The following is a 15027-nucleotide window of genomic DNA, read 5'->3' as shown; positions in this document are numbered from 1 at the left end:
CATGTTATCTCGGGTTTTCTACTAGTTACAGATTGTTATCTTGCTTAGGTATCCATACTGCTGGAATCCTAATTTCCGTTCCCCACGGAATAGCATGCCAGACTTTACACTGTAAAAATTGAGCATCCACGGGTACCCGCAGGGAGGCAGTTGCTACATTGCTACTTCTCTGATAATCAAAGAGGTTCTAAATGGTATAATATATTGTTCTGGAATGTCATTTACGGTTACCCCAGGCGTAACTTACTACTGTTGCTTTGTAATCTTCTGCCAAATGTTATCACTAATGTACACACTTTCCTTACAGCTGGTGTTGGTGTGGGGTTATCTACCAGGTCTACCAAGATTTGGGCACTAATGTGTAAGAGGTGGGTTTTATACACTTGTGTACTGGTCTTAGTGCATACTGAAGAGCAGAGGATGACATAGCATAAGAGGCTAAGGAGTTCATTCAATTACCAATGAAAAACACTGTGGGTGGGAGTAAATGCAACTGTATGCTGTACTTCTGGTACCGCCGACTCACAGATTTTTATGTGAATCCTGCAAAATTCTGTGAGTTGGGCACTAAGAGGGGCCGCGAGGGGTGCTGCACCTTGCACCCTTCGCGCCAAATTGGATTGACAGCTAAGTGAGAGATTTATCAAATCTTGGTGTGAGACAAAGGACCTTGGTCCAGTGGCAGTTGCAAAGGTGGGGCTGCAGCACTTTCCAAAATTCAAATAGGGGCTCCACACCAAGTGCCAGTGAGTCCCAGACAGCAATGTTTGGCAGTTTTTGGGGTGGCAGTTGCTGTGACTCCCCTATTTGAATTTTGGACGTGCTGCAGCCAGACTTCTGGAGCCGCCACTGCTAGTGTCTATGTACTAAGCCTTGGGGAGAGATAAAGTGGATGGAGATAAAGTACCAACCAACCAGCTCCTAACTGCCAGTTTTCAAACAGTAAAAGGAGAAAAAAAGGCGCAAATAAACCACAGACTAACTCTGTTGGTTGTCTTATTCACTGCTCCCAAAGTTCAGGGTATTAGCGACCCTGTAGGACAAGAAATGCAAGAAAAAGAAATGGGAGCGCAAAAAGACAACCTAATTACTAGTTTTCAAACAGAGCCTGTAATGCGGCAGTTAGGAGCTGAATGGTTGGTATGTTATGTCCATCCACTTTTTCTCTCTCCAAAGCTTAGTACACAGACCCCTCAAGTTGATATATCGGGGTCAATTTACTGGAGTTTTTTAGAACTGGCAACCAATCAGATTCTACTTAACATTTATCTAGCTGCTTCTAGAAGATAATAGATAGAATCTGATTGGTTGCTATGGAAAACATCACCAGTTCTTAAAATAACTCCCACCTTAGTAAATTTACCCCATCATGTGTAGATGTTCAAATCGTGCATAGTTATAAAGTGGAGAAGATGCCAAAGAAACCAATCAGCTTCTGTCATTTATATAGTACAGTCTTTGAAATGATAGAAGCTGATTTGCTGCTTTAGGCAACTTCTCCACTTTATCACTCTCTAGGCTTGATACATCTCCACTATGGTGGAGAAGTTGCTCACAGCAACCAGTCAGATTCTAGCTGTCATTTTTCTAGCACAGCCTGTACAGGTGACCTGCTGGGTGGTCTGGAAACTGTGACAGTTATTTGCAGCCACTCACTAAGAAGGGATTTTTCAAAATTTTACTCCTAAGGGGGTGAAAAGGGGTAAAATGTTCCACCCAGCAAACCTTTGCACATTTGAATCTAGGCACATTAGCTAGTTATTATTTTTTATTATATTAACATAACATATAATAAAACAAGGTTGATTACAGATAGACGAGGTAAGAAGGCTCTGTTGGCAAGTTTACAGTCTATAGGACCAGGATGCAATCTGATTCATTTATCTCATGTATTTACATAACTTTTTGTCTTGTTTTATAATTTTGTTATTATGATTAATAATAATTTCAGTTGATAATGCCTAAAGCTGGGTACACACTATACAATCTATCATCGTTCCGACACAGATCAGAATGATATATCTCAAATGTCATATAGTGTGTATAACCAATACGTCATTCCAGGCCAACATTTATTGACTCGTCCAATTGTATGTGCTGCATGTCCAATGGGACAATTCCATGGCTGACGCACCATGTAGCAATACCATCGTGCAGCGGATAATTACAGTGGCGCACGCAGGGGGGGTTTCTGAATACCCAGAAGCTCCCCTGATGGAACAAATTATCTTTTTCGGAGACGGAGACAGCTGTGTTTCCATCTCAAAATAAACCACAACAGCAATTGCGATCGCGACCTCGACCATAGCAGAGAGCTTTAACCAGCAGAGCTCGCTAACAGAATGTCACGGACGGGAGAGCTGGGGAGCTGCTGCGTATGCTCATCCCAAAGCTGCTCCTTTGTCCTCACTTTCTGAAATGCAGGGTCCGCTAGTCTCCTCCACTAAGCCCTAGGTATGTTTGTGTGTATGTCTGTACAGTATGCGTGTGTGGCATGCTATGTATGATTTTGCAATGTGTATGTGTGTGCAGTGCTATTTATGTGTGTGGTGTACCATGTGTGGTATGATATGTATGTGTGTGTGTGTGTGTGTGGTGTACTATGTATGTGTGTGCAATATTTGTGGCGAGCTATGTATGTGTGGTGAGCAATGTGTGTGCGCGCGCAATGTGTATGTGTGTGTTATGCTGTGTATGTGTGTTTTGTACTATGTATGTGTGTGAAATGTGTGTGTTTGTGTGGTATGCTATGTATATGTGTGTGTGTATACAGTATGTGTGTGTGCAATGTGTGTGTGGTGTGCTATGTTTACATTGTGTGTGTGTGTGTGTGTGTGTGTGTGTGCTATGTAATGTATATGTTTGTATGTGCTATGAATGTGTATGCAATGTGTGTGGTAAGCTACAGTATGTATGAGTGGTGTGCTATGTATACAGTATGTATGTGTGCAATGAGTGTTGTGTACTATGTATGTGTATGCAATGTGAATATGTGTGTGTATGTGTGCTATGTGTGTGTGTTTGGTGTGCTATGTAATGTATATGTGTGTGTGTGCTATGAAAGTGTATGCAATGTGTGTGGTGAGCTACAGTATGTATGTGTGGCGTGCTATGTATACAGTATGTTTGTGTGGTGTGCTATGCAATGTATATATGTTTGTGTGTATGCTATGTATGTGTATGCAATGTGTTTGGTTAGCTACAGTATGTATGCGTGATGAACTATGTATACAGTATGTGTGTGTGCAATGAGTGTGTGGTGTGCTATGTATGGGTATGCAATGTGAATGTGTGTGTGTTGTGTGCTATGTATATGTATGTAATATGGAAACCCCTTCAGTAAATCCTGCGTTTTCTCCTGCTATTAGTGTGTGTGGCAGATGTGATGTATCGTTACATCTTATCGCTACGTTTCTGGGTCGCACCTTCATGTTCCGAACTGTAAATAGCTTTTTAGAATGCTACCACTACATAAATACATTTTAATAAATAAATCTCAGTGTGTATAGATTATATCATATTTCTAAGCAGGACATGATTACAGTCTCAATGCCAATCTAATCTATTGCATATAATAATATTGTCTATAAATTGACATGATTAGCAACTTGAAATTCTTAATTCTGATCATAAAATTATGCTAAGTAAACCACTAAGTGGTTAATACTTTTGACCGTGGTCTGACACAGTGTGATACAGATAATGCTTCAGGCATCTGGTATTTCCAATTTGTCCAGATGTTTGTCTTCAGCATTATGTTCCAGCTCTGCACGGTGCTATATTTAAAGCAATATGTAATACTATCCAGTTCCTGCCCTGATTTAATACTTCCCATTGATGAGCCGTACAGTCTTATCAACGTCTGAGAAAACAAATGAAAAGCAATTGGCAGACTACTTACAGGAAGACATAAGAGAGTATGAATAGACAATCGTGGCCGTAAAACACATTACATACAGGCATTAAAGAGTATTAAAATGCAGCTTTTTTTTTCTGGAGCTACACGTAAAATCAATTCAGTGTCGGTTGTTGTTTTATTATTATTGCTGTATAAATACATATAGGGGTATATTCAATTCATGTCGGAAACTGCTGTCTTGTCGGAAAGATGGCAGTTTCCGACTGTTTCAGGTCGGAAGGGGTTCCGACCTGTTCAATGCTGGCACATTTTTTCCGAAAAGTCGGGAAACGCTGCTAAATCCGTCAGGTTTTAGCCCTGTTTCCGACAATGTCAATCCGACTTTAAAAAACGTCGGTTTGGCATGTCGGGAAAGGCAAAATCCGCTGCGGCATTGAATACTCACATGTCGGATTCCTTCCGTCGGAAAGGATCCGACATGAATTGAATATACTCCATTGACTATTCACAAAAGGAATAAAGATATTTTCGAATGATCTTTAACAAAAGAAAAAGGTTTATAGGGGCAGATGTATTAAACCTGGAGAAGTGATAAAGCAGTGATAAGTGCAAGGTGATAACGCACCAACCAATCAGCTCTTAACTGTAAATTTGCATATTGGAGCTGATTGGCTGGTGCGTTATCACCTTGCACTTATCACTGCTTTATTACTTCTCCAGGCTCAATACATCTGCCCCAAATGATTTTAAAAAGCTCCGCTGTTTAGCTGTGTGCTGCGGTAGCTAACATTGGGTCTGGGCACTTCCACAATTTGAAGAAGAAACAAGTTTGTAATGCAAGACTATTGTAACATTCATAGTGCCCTCTGCAGATGGCGCTATGTGCACTCGCACTGGAGAAAAGCTGGAAGAGCCAGTGCTTTGGCACCCATTCTGCACATGCAGAGGGCAAGGAAAATCTGTTACCATCTTTTGCAATTGCAAAAGATGGCAAAAAGGACCCTGTGCAGGCTCCTTTTCTCCTCTTTACTGCAAGGTTTGTCCTGGCATTCTAAAACATATAAATAGGCATGGGGGGGTGGGGTGACATTGCTATTCTCCCATGGCATCAGGGTGCTTGGACGCTCTGGGTGCCCAGGTCCTTTCTGGTTCCAGCAGCTTACTGTGACATCATGATGTACAGGTTTGGGGGAGGGGGGCGGGCCTGGCACCGGACTGAATGTATCCTATGCTATGGCCATGCCAACTGTTTCCAGACAGACCAAGGATAGGGCTGGTGTAAATGTGCGCAGCTAGTGATGGTGGCCATGAACCATGCGCATGGATAATGGTGGTTTGATGGTATAGACATCTACAACATAGCATATACTGGCAACTAGCTCAGTGCATGTAGCGCCAGTGTAATTCCGGACGACTTTGGTGCAACTCTGTATTTACGTCTAAAAGCCTAAATTAATCTTAAGCCCTCAGTGTCTAGCATGCTGGTAATATATAAATAAATATAAGTACTATAAGTGCTCTGATCATAACATTTAGCTGCATGCGGATGCATTTACAATGTGCTAGGACAGGACTGGAAGTCTTATTAGGGCATATACCTGTTATTATTAATGTTGATTTTATTGAAGTTAATTTTTTTTAGCATCACTATTTTCTGCAGTGTTTCACAACTGGGATATTGTAATAAAACCAAACTGGATATTGAGAAATGGCGGTATGAGGGCACAGCTTGTAATCTATAGGGAAATAAGACAAGTGCCCCAGACTGAACATTGGTTTAGCCAAAGTGTAGCCAGAAACACTGCCCAGTTGGGCTGTATGATCCAGCCACTCAGCAATATTGTTTTTTCTGCTCTGTTGGTTGCTTAATAATAGAAGGAAAAGAAATGTACGTTTTGCATGAGCTACGTAGAGGGGTTGGGTATGAAATTCAAAAAGGCAGAATCCCGATGGTCAGGATGCGGACAACAGCATCCCGATGGTCAAAATCCAGATGGATCCCAGTAATTATTTAAACCCTATCCTTACCCCTAACTGCTCCCTCCTGAGCTTAACCCTAACCGCCCCCTTCCTGGACCCTAACCCTAACTGCCCCTCCAGCAGTCTAACCCTAACTGTCCCCTCCTGCAGCCTAACTCTAACCAACCACCCGCAGCCTAACCTAACCTCTGCCACGCCTGCAGCCTAACCCTCCCCCTGGTGCATAACCCTAACCCTCCATACTTACCAGCAGTCCGTCAAGATTCTGACCATCTGGATCCCGCTGTCGGTATCCAGACTGTCGGGATCCTGACCGCTAGAGATGAGCGCCTGAAATTTTTCGGGTTTTGTGTTTTGGTTTTGGGTTCGGTTCCCCGGCCGTGTTTTGGGTTCGAACGCGTTTTGGCAAAACCTCACCGAATTATTTTTGTCGGATTCGGGTGTGTTTTGGATTCGGGTTTTTTTTTCCAAAAACACTAAAAAACAGCTTAAATCATAGAATTTGGGGGTCATTTTGATCCCAAAGTATTATTAACCTCAAAAACCATAATTTACACTCATTTTCAGTCTATTCTGAATACCTCACACCTCACAATATTATTTTTAGTCCTAAAATTTGCACCGAGGTCGCTGTGTGAGTAAGATAAGCGACCCTAGTGGCCAACACAAACACCGGGCCCATCTAGGAGTGGCACTGCAGTGTCACGCAGGATGTCCCTTCCAAAAAACCCTCCCCAAACAGCACATGACGCAAAGAAAAAAAGAGGCGCAATGAGGTAGCTGTGTGAGTAAGATTAGCGACCCTAGTGGCCGACACAAACACCGGGCCCATCTAGGAGTGGCACTGCAGTGTCACGCAGGATGGCCCTTCCAAAAAACCCTCCCCAAACAGCACATGACGCAAAGAAAAAAAGAGGCGCAATGAGGTAGCTGTGTGAGTAAGATTAGCGACCCTAGTGGCCGACACAAACACCGGGCCCATCTAGGAGTGGCACTGCAGTGTCACGCAGGATGGCCCTTCCAAAAAACCCTCCCCAAACAGCACATGACGCAAAGAAAAAAAGAGGCGCAATGAGGTAGCTGACTGTGTGAGTAAGATTAGCGACCCTAGTGGCCGACACAAACACCGGGCCCATCTAGGAGTGGCACTGCAGTGTCACGCAGGATGTCCCTTCCAAAAAACCCTCCCCAAACAGCACATGACGCAAAGAAAAAAAGAGGCGCAATGAGGTAGCTGTGTGAGTAAGATTAGCGACCCTAGTGGCCGACACAAACACGGGCACATCTAGGAGTGGCACTGCAGTGTCACGCAGGATGTCCCTTCCAAAAAACCCTCCCCAAACAGCACATGACGCAAAGAAAAAAAGAGGCGCAATGAGGTAGCTGTGTGAGTAAGATTAGCGACCCTAGTGGCCGACACAAACACCGGGCCCATCTAGGAGTGGCACTGCAGTGTCACGCAGGATGTCCCTTCCAAAAAACCCTCCCCAATCAGCACATGATGCAAAGAAAAAGAAAAGAAAAAAGAGGTGCAAGATGGAATTATCCTTGGGCCCTCCCACCCACCCTTATGTTGTATAAACAAAACAGGACATGCACACTTTAACCAACCCATCATTTCAGTGACAGGGTCTGCCACACGACTGTGACTGATATGACGGGTTGGTTTGGACCCCCCCCAAAAAAGAAGCAATTAATCTCTCCTTGCACAAACTGGCTCTACAGAGGCAAGATGTCCACCTCATCTTCACCCTCCGATATATCACCGTGTACATCCCCCTCCTCACAGATTATCAATTCGTCCCCACTGGAATCCACCATCTCAGCTCCCTGTGTACTTTGTGGAGGCAATTGCTGCTGGTCAATGTCTCCGCGGAGGAATTGATTATAATTCATTTTAATGAACATCATCTTCTCCACATTTTCTGGATGTAACCTCGTACGCCGATTGCTGACAAGGTGAGCGGCGGCACTAAACACTCTTTCGGAGTACACACTTGTGGGAGGGCAACTTAGGTAGAATAAAGCCAGTTTGTGCAAGGGCCTCCAAATTGCCTCTTTTTCCTGCCAGTATAAGTACGGACTGTGTGACGTGCCTACTTGGATGCGGTCACTCATATAATCCTCCACCATTCTATCAATGTTGAGAGAATCATATGCAGTGACAGTAGACGACATGTCCGTAATCGTTGTCAGGTCCTTCAGTCCGGACCAGATGTCAGCATCAGCAGTCGCTCCAGACTGCCCTGCATCACCGCCAGCGGGTGGGCTCGGAATTCTGAGCCTTTTCCTCGCACCCCCAGTTGCGGGAGAATGTGAAGGAGGAGATGTTGACAGGTCGCGTTCCGCTTGACTTGACAATTTTGTCACCAGCAGGTCTTTCAACCCCAGCAGACCTGTGTCTGCCGGAAAGAGAGATCCAAGGTAGGCTTTAAATCTAGGATCGAGCACGGTGGCCAAAATGTAGTGCTCTGATTTCAACAGATTGACCACCCGTGAATCCTTGTTAAGCGAATTAAGGGCTGCATCCACAAGTCCCACATGCCTAGCGGAATCGCTCCCTTTTAGCTCCTTCTTCAATGCCTCCAGCTTCTTCTGCAAAAGCCTGATGAGGGGAATGACCTGACTCAGGCTGGCAGTGTCTGAACTGACTTCACGTGTGGCAAGTTCAAAGGGCATCAGAACCTTGCACAACGTTGAAATCATTCTCCACTGCACTTGAGACAGGTGCATTCCATCTCCTATATCGTGCTCAATTGTATAGGCTTGAATGGCCTTTTGCTGCTCCTCCAACCTCTGAAGCATATAGAGGGTTGAATTCCACCTCGTTACCACTTCTTGCTTCAGATGATGGCAGGGCAGGTTCAGTAGTTTTTGGTGGTGCTCCAGTCTTCTGTACGTGGTGCCTGTACGCCGAAAGTGTCCCGCAATTTTTCTGGCCACCGACAGCATCTCTTGCACGCCCCTGTCGTTTTTTAAAAAATTCTGCACCACCAAATTCAAGGTATGTGCAAAACATGGGACGTGCTGGAATTTGCCCATATTTAATGCACACACAATATTGCTGGCGTTGTCCGATGCCACAAATCCACAGGAGAGTCCAATTGGGGTAAGCCATTCCGCGATGATCTTCCTCAGTTGCCGTAAGAGGTTTTCAGCTGTGTGCGTATTCTGGAAAGCGGTGATACAAAGCGTAGCCTGCCTAGGAAAGAGTTGGCGTTTGCGAGATGCTGCTACTGGTGCCGCCGCTGCTGTTCTTGCGGCGGGAGTCCATACATCTACCCAGTGGGCTGTCACAGTCATATAGTCCTGACCCTGCCCTGCTCCACTTGTCCACATGTCCGTGGTTAAGTGGACATTGGGTACAACTGCATTTTTTAGGAGACTGGTGAGTCTTTTTCTGACGTCCGTGTACATTCTCGGTATCGCCTGCCTAGAGAAGTGGAACCTAGATGGTATTTGGTAACGGGGGCACACTGCCTCAATAAATTGTCTAGTTCCCTGTGAACTAACGGCGGATACCGGACGCACGTCTAACACCAACATAGTTGTCAAGGACTCAGTTATCCGCTTTGCAGTAGGATGACTGCTGTGATATTTCATCTTCCTCGCAAAGGACTGTTGAACAGTCAATTGCTTACTGGAAGTAGTACAAGTGGGCTTACGACTTCCCCTCTGGGATGACCATCGACTCCCAGCGGCAACAACAGCAGCGCCAGCAGCAGTAGGCGTTACACGCAAGGATGCATCGGAGGAATCCCAGGCAGGAGAGGACTCGTCAGACTTGCCAGTGACATGGCCTGCAGGACTATTGGCATTCCTGGGGAAGGAGGAAATTGACACTGAGGGAGTTGGTGGGGTGGTTTGCGTGAGCTTGGTTACAAGAGGAAGGGATTTACTGGTCAGTGGACTGCTTCCGCTGTCACCCAAAGTTTTTGAACTTGTCACTGACTTATTATGAATGCGCTGCAGGTGACGTATAAGGGAGGATGTTCCGAGGTGGTTAACGTCCTTACCCCTACTTATTACAGCTTGACAAAGGGAACACACGGCTTGACACCTGTTGTCCGCATTTCTGGTGAAATACCTCCACACCGAAGAGCTGATTTTTTTGGTATTTTCACCTGGCATGTCAACGGCCATATTCCTCCCACGGACAACAGGTGTCTCCCCGGGTGCCTGACTTAAACAAACCACCTCACCATCAGAATCCTCCTGGTCAATTTCCTCCCCAGCGCCAGCAACACCCATATCCTCCTCATCCTGGTGTACTTCAACACTGACATCTTCAATCTGACTATCAGGAACTGGACTGCGGGTGCTCCTTCCAGCACTTGCAGGGGGCGTGCAAATGGTGGAAGGCGCATGCTCTTCACGTCCAGTGTTGGGAAGGTCAGGCATCGCAACCGACACAATTGGACTCTCCTTGTGGATTTGGGATTTCAAAGAACGCACAGTTCTTTGCGGTGCTTTTGCCAGCTTGAGTCTTTTCAGTTTTCTAGCGAGAGGCTGAGTGCTTCCATCCTCATGTGAAGCTGAACCACTAGCCATGAACATAGGCCAGGGCCTCAGCCGTTCCTTGCCACTCCGTGTGGTAAATGGCATATTGGCAAGTTTACGCTTCTCCTCCGACAATTTTATTTTAGGTTTTGGAGTCCTTTTTTTACTGATATTTGGTGTTTTGGTTTTGACATGCTCTGTACTATGCCATTGGGCATCGGCCTTGGCAGACGACGTTGCTGGCATTTCATCGTCTCGGCCATGACTAGTGGCAGCAGCTTCAGCACGAGGTGGAAGTGGATCTTGATCTTTCCCTAATTTTGGAACCTCAACATTTTTGTTCTCCATATTTTAATAGGCACAACTAAAAGGCACCTCAGGTAAACAATGGAGATGGATGGATTGGATACTAGTATACAATTATGGACGGGCTGCCGAGTGCCGACACAGAGGTAGCCACAGCCGTGAACTACCGCACTGTACTGTGTCTGCTGCTAATATATAGACTGGTTGATAAAGAGATAGTATACTCGTAACTAGTATGTATGTATAAAGAAAAAAAAAAAACCACGGTTAGGTGGTATATACAATTATGGACGGGCTGCCGAGTGCCGACACAGAGGTAGCCACAGCCGTGAACTACCGCACTGTACTGTGTCTGCTGCTAATATATAGACTGGTTGATAAAGAGATAGTATACTCGTAACTAGTATGTATGTATAAAGAAAGAAAAAAAAACCACGGTTAGGTCACTGGTATATACAATTATGGACGGGCTGCCGAGTGCCGACACAGAGGTAGCCACAGCCGTGAACTACCGCACTGTACTGTGTCTGCTGCTAATATATAGACTGGTTGATAAAGAGATAGTATACTCGTAACTAGTATGTATGTATAAAGAAAGAAAAAAAAAAACACGGTTAGGTGGTATATACAATTATGGACGGGCTGCCGAGTGCCGACACAGAGGTAGCCACAGCCGTGAACTACCGCACTGTACTGTGTCTGCTGCTAATATATAGACTGGTTGATAAAGAGATAGTATACTCGTAACTAGTATGTATGTATAAAGAAAGAAAAAAAAACCACGGTTAGGTGGTATATACAATTATGGACGGGCTGCCGAGTGCCGACACAGAGGTAGCCACAGCCGTGAACTACCGCACTGTACTGTGTCTGCTGCTAATATATAGACTGGTTGATAAAGAGATAGTATACTCGTAACTAGTATGTATGTATAAAGAAAGAAAAAAAAACCACGGTTAGGTCACTTGTATATACAATTATGGACGGGCTGCCGAGTGCCGACACAGAGGTAGCCACAGCCGTGAACTACCGCACTGTACTGTGTCTGCTGCTAATATATAGACTGGTTGATAAAGAGATAGTATACTCGTAACTAGTATGTATGTATAAAGAAAGAAAAAAAAACCACGGTTAGGTCACTGGTATATACAATTATGGACGGGCTGCCGAGTGCCGACACAGAGGTAGCCACAGCCGTGAACTACCGCACTGTACTGTGTCTGCTGCTAATATATAGACTGGTTGATAAAGAGATAGTATACTCGTAACTAGTATGTATGTATAAAGAAAGAAAAAAAAACCACGGTTAGGTCACTGGTATATACAATTATGGACGGGCTGCGGAGTGCCGACACAGAGGTAGCCACAGCCGTGAACTACCGCACTGTACTGTGTCTGCTGCTAATATATAGACTGGTTGATAAAGAGATAGTATACTCGTAACTAGTATGTATGTATAAAGAAAGAAAAAAAAACCACGGTTAGGTGGTATATACAATTATGGACGGGCTGCCGAGTGCCGACACAGAGGTAGCCACAGCCGTGAACTACCGCACTGTACTGTGTCTGCTGCTAATATATAGACTGGTTGATAAAGAGATAGTATACTCGTAACTAGTATGTATGTATAAAGAAAGAAAAAAAAACCACGGTTAGGTCACTGGTATATACAATTATGGACGGGCTGCCGAGTGCCGACACAGAGGTAGCCACAGCCGTGAACTACCGCACTGTACTGTGTCTGCTGCTAATATATAGACTGGTTGATAAAGAGATAGTATACTCGTAACTAGTATGTATGTATAAAGAAAGAAAAAAAAACCACGGTTAGGTCACTGGTATATACAATTATGGACGGGCTGCGGAGTGCCGACACAGAGGTAGCCACAGCCGTGAACTACCGCACTGTACTGTGTCTGCTGCTAATATATAGACTGGTTGATAAAGAGATAGTATACTCGTAACTAGTATGTATGTATAAAGAAAGAAAAAAAAACCACGGTTAGGTGGTATATACAATTATGGACGGGCTGCCGAGTGCCGACACAGAGGTAGCCACAGCCGTGAACTACCGCACTGTACTGTGTCTGCTGCTAATATATAGACTGGTTGATAAAGAGATAGTATACTCGTAACTAGTATGTATGTATAAAGAAAGAAAAAAAAACCACGGTTAGGTCACTGGTATATACAATTATGGACGGGCTGCCGAGTGCCGACACAGAGGTAGCCACAGCCGTGAACTACCGCACTGTACTGTGTCTGCTGCTAATATATAGACTGGTTGATAAAGAGATAGTATACTCGTAACTAGTATGTATGTATAAAGAAAGAAAAAAAAAACACGGTTAGGTCACTGGTATATACAATTATGGACGGGCTGCCGAGTGCCGACACAGAGGTAGCCACAGCCGTGAACTACCGCACTGTACTGTGTCTGCTGCTAATATATAGACTGGTTGATAAAGAGATAGTATACTCGTAACTAGTATGTATGTATAAAGAAAGAAAAAAAAACCACGGTTAGGTCACTGGTATATACAATTATGGACGGGCTGCCGAGTGCCGACACAGAGGTAGCCACAGCCGTGAACTACCGCACTGTACTGTGTCTGCTGCTAATATAGACTGGTTGATAAAGAGATAGTATACTACTAATATTATATACTGGTGGTCAGGTCACTGGTCACTAGTCACACTGGCAGTGGCACTCCTGCAGCAAAAGTGTGCACTGTTTAATTTTAATATAATATTATGTACTCCTGGCTCCTGCTATAACCTATAACTGGCACTGCAGTAGTGCTCCCCAGTCTCCCCCACAATTATAAGCTGTGTGAGCTGAGCAGTCAGACAGATATATAATATATATAGATGATGCAGCACACTGGCCTGAGCCTGAGCAGTGCACACAGATATGGTATGTATGTGACTGAGTCACTGTGTGCTGTGTATCGCTTTTTTCAGGCAGAGAACGGATTATAAATAAAAGTGGTGGTCACTGGTCACTATCAGCAAAACTCTGCACTGTACACTACTGAGTACTCCTAATGCTCCCCAAAATTAGTAAATCAAGTGTCTAAACGGAGAGGACGCCAGCCACGTCCTCTCCCTATCAATCTCAATGCATGTGTGAAAATGGCGGCGACGCGCGGCTCCTTATATAGAATCCGAGTCTCGCGATAGAATCCGAGCCTCGCGAGAATCCGACAGCGTCATGATGACGTTCGGGCGCGCTCGGGTTAACCGAGCAAGGCGGGAAGATCCGAGTCGCTCGGACTCGTGAAAAAAAACATGAAGTTCTGGCGGGTTCGGATTCAGAGAAACCGAACCCGCTCATCTCTACTGACCGCATCCCTTGCAGAGGAATGGTAATTGGGTAGAGTATTTTTTGGAAGTTAAGAAGGTTATTGATACGCCTGACTAAAGAAGTTAGATTTCAGGGAACACCTGAATGTTTGGAGGATAGAGGAAAGCTGTCAGGGCAGGAATTGCACAGCGTGGGTGCAGATCACTAATTGTTATTACATTAACATGTTATTCATGCCCTATTGTAAAATACAAATATAGTAAAGACTGTAAAATCATTGGAGTAGCAGAGAGATAAACAACTACCATAATTAGTTAAATGATTCAGAATTTAGGAATACGAGGGTGTGAGGTAAGCAAGCACAGAGCAGGGGGGGGGGGGGGGGGGGAGCGTATTACAGACATCTACAACTGCACTATAAGCCCAGCTAAAATTATCTTCCACTACACAGCATATACCCAACTTGCTAGGAAACTCACACAGCTTCGTCCCAGCAAACCGTGAGAGAAATCATCCGAAACACATTCTTATATGGTTTGAGTTAGAGAAATCCTTTCTAAGTTTTATCCATCACTATAATCTGTAAATGATAAATGAATCAAAGACAAACAAAGTCTTTTCCTCACACACATCTGACTGTCAGTTCTTCTGCTTTCCCACAACTGCTATGAGAAGTAGATACTGTATTGCTCAACCTTAAATTATTTCATTAATCTTTTATGTTCAGTTAAACAAAAATCTAATTAATTCCTGCTAGACGATGTGCATTGGAAATCCCCACGCCTAGATTCTGTAATACGTGCTTTGTAAAGAGCACTGGTGTCTTAATACGTCTCTGATTGATCCTACCACAATGTATTTCTTTTAGCTTGGGTCTATTGAGGCCAGATGTGCAATAATATTTGCAAAGAAAATAAAAGTCAAGTAGAACAGTTATCCATCCTGTTACTCTTTTTCCTCCTTCTATCTCTTCCCACAAGACAGGAAGTCTGGCTTCCGAGAAGTTTCACTTATTTTTGTTCCCCGCTGCCTCTTTCTCTAAAGCATGTCATTACCAACCATGTTGGTATGGTAA

General features: G+C 44.4%; 1 protein-coding gene across 1 annotated transcript in view; it reads right to left on the bottom strand.

The window, feature by feature from the left end:
- The window catches only part of EGFR (epidermal growth factor receptor), a 278948-nt gene that overhangs the window by 52970 nt on the left and 210951 nt on the right, over window positions 1-15027 (bottom strand). The gene's annotated exons all lie outside the window — the stretch shown is intronic.

This window comes from Pseudophryne corroboree, chromosome 5 (assembly GCF_028390025.1).
Source record: "Pseudophryne corroboree isolate aPseCor3 chromosome 5, aPseCor3.hap2, whole genome shotgun sequence".
In the NCBI taxonomy this organism is placed as follows: Eukaryota; Metazoa; Chordata; class Amphibia; order Anura; family Myobatrachidae; genus Pseudophryne; species Pseudophryne corroboree.
The sequence above is the reverse complement of the archived record's forward strand: the minus strand, read 5'-3'. Positions and strand labels throughout refer to the sequence as shown.